Genomic DNA, 2,459 nt, shown 5'->3' with positions numbered 1-2,459 from the left:
AGTTAACTTTTTAATATAAGTTAGTTCTGTTAAGAGATTCTTTCTAGATGTTTGCTAATAGTTTCCTCTCAAATATAAGTTTGGTAAATAGTTCTTAAGAAATCTTTTCTAGGGCTGGAGAGATGGCTCAGAGGTTAAGAACACTGACTGCTAGAGGTCCAGAGTTCAATTCCCAGCAACCACATGGTGGCTCACAACCACCTGTAGTGCCCTCTTCTGGCCTGCAAGGACACATGCAGACAGAACACAGTATGTATAATAAATAAATCTTTTTTAAAAAGAGAATCTTGACTTACTTTCGGGGCGACTCTGTGCACTCAGGGCAGGGCAGAAGTAGAGTGGGCCGCGTGCCCTGGGCGTGATGGAACAGCAGCAGCAACTAAGAAACTTGCGAGACTTCCTGTTGGTCTTACAATCGTATGACAGAACTGTGCTTCCAGCACTATGTGCCCAGCCTGCACCACCGAGCTCTGGACGCTGAGGAGGAGGCCTGTCTGCACAGCTGTGCTGGGAAGCTCATCCATTCTAACCACCGCCTCATGGCCACCCTTGTCCAGCGCTGCATTGCGGACTACGAGGCTGCCTCGGCCGTGCCAGGTGTTCCTGCAGAACAGCCCAGAGACTCACCATCAGGCAGCTAGCCATCCTCTGCCCCAGGAGAGAAAGAAGGTGCTAGGATGGGCTCCTCTATGAACCTTGGGCTTGTTGAAATTTGTACAGAGAGACTGAGCCTGAAAGCTGGACACTATTGCTCCATTGCATGGAGCCAATAACTGGGCTTTTACTCTGGTTGATTTTCTGGGGGGGGGAAAAAAAAAAGATCTTTTCTGGATAAGTGATAAAGTCTGTAAAATAGACCTTATATAGTTTCCTTTTGAATATAAATTTGTAAAAAGTATAAATAAGTATATGTTAAATATGGGTTTGTGAAGGGTGTAAATGTTGAATGTAAGTCTAAATGTTGAATGTAAGTTTGTAAAACATGTAAATGTTAAATGTAAGTTCATACTAGAATTGTTTTTATTACTCTATCAATATCTGTCTAGACAAATTAGACAACATTAATTTTTAAAGTAATATGTTTTACCTTCAGATATATTTGAATACTTTTTATGATAGCTTAAAATATAATTGGAAAACTTAGGTGAAGATGTTATAATTAGGGAAGTGTGTCAATCCTTTTCCTAAAAGTTTTCACTTTCTGTTTCTGTTTAGAAAGGGGGAGGCCTCACCAAGCAGTGGTGGCGCACGCCTTTAATCCCAGCACTCGGGAGGCAGAGGCAGGCAGATCTTTGTGAGTTTGAGGCCAGCCTGGTCTACAGAGCGAGATCAGGAAAGGTGCAAAGCTACACAGAGAAACCCTGTCTCGGGAACCCCCCTCAAAAAAAAAAAAAAAGAAAGGGGGAGGCCTCCCACAAGGGGTGAGCCTCCCACAGTAGAGTTACTTTATACAGAAATTCTACTGTGTGGTAGGGACACATGTATATATGAGCTACTTAAACAGCTAAAAGTGTCTTTATAATAATTAGCATGGGTTTTGTTCACTTGAGTGGACACTTTGAAGTTATTTGAAATGACTGTTTTCTCCTAAGAATCAAAATAGTCTCTTGAAAGTTTTATTGAACATCTGTTAGGAGAGTTTTGATCCAGGAAAAGGGCTTGGTGCAGCTGAGACTGCTGTAGTCACCTTAGACCCATTCCAAAACAGATATTCCATCTTTATTATCCTCTACTCCTTTACTGGGAGGTGTGGCAGCTATGGAGATCGCTGTGGATGTTTGCAGACTCAGTAGGGACCAGGGCCAGAGCTGAGTTGAGCTCTATACCCCTTCTGCCAGAGGCTGGTAGTCAAATATGGGCACCTTTCTTCTTGATAGCGTCCAACCTAAGATAGAGAGTATGCTTGATGGAAAACGTATCGCCATGACGGGTAATGAAGATCAATCAAGGAGAACAACCTAAGACAGGCAGTCTACCTGAGGGGCCTAGGGAGCCTTTTTTATATCAAGAAGTGGGAGTTGTAGAGGCCCACAAAGGTTCCTAGTGAGATCGGAGCTGGCTTTACCCAGCAGAGCTGCATTAGAGGATTGCTTGACCACGTGTGTGGTACTAGGTTATTAGAAGGGTCTGCACTTGGCTGTGCTGGAGGAGGTCTTTGCTCTACCCCTTGGCATTCCTATAAAAAGCCCTTTAGAAGAGACAGAATGGGCCAGTGGATAAGAATCCAGGCCCTCCCAAGGCTATCCTTTGTCTCTATCTGTTTCTCTCCCCCTATATTCCTCTATCTAAATATTTCTCACTTCTCCCTCCTTAAGAGTATCCTGGGGAAAATATGGGAGCAGGTCTCCCACATGGAACTCTTGGATAGTATTAGAAGGATTAGGAGGTGTGGCCTTGTTGGAGGAAGTATGTCACTGGGGCTTTGAGGTTTCAAAAGCCCATGTCAGAGCCAGTTTGTC

General features: G+C 43.8%; 1 pseudogene; it reads left to right on the top strand.

Annotated features, from left to right (window-relative positions):
• The first annotated feature begins 361 nt into the window (after nt 1-361).
• Nucleotides 362-641, top strand: LOC118581126 (annotated as a pseudogene).
• The last annotated feature ends 1,818 nt before the right edge of the window (nt 642-2,459 follow it).

This window comes from Onychomys torridus, chromosome 4 (assembly GCF_903995425.1).
Source record: "Onychomys torridus chromosome 4, mOncTor1.1, whole genome shotgun sequence".
In the NCBI taxonomy this organism is placed as follows: domain Eukaryota; kingdom Metazoa; phylum Chordata; class Mammalia; order Rodentia; family Cricetidae; genus Onychomys; species Onychomys torridus.
Note: the sequence above shows the minus strand (reverse complement) of the source record. Positions and strands in the feature narration are given on the sequence as shown.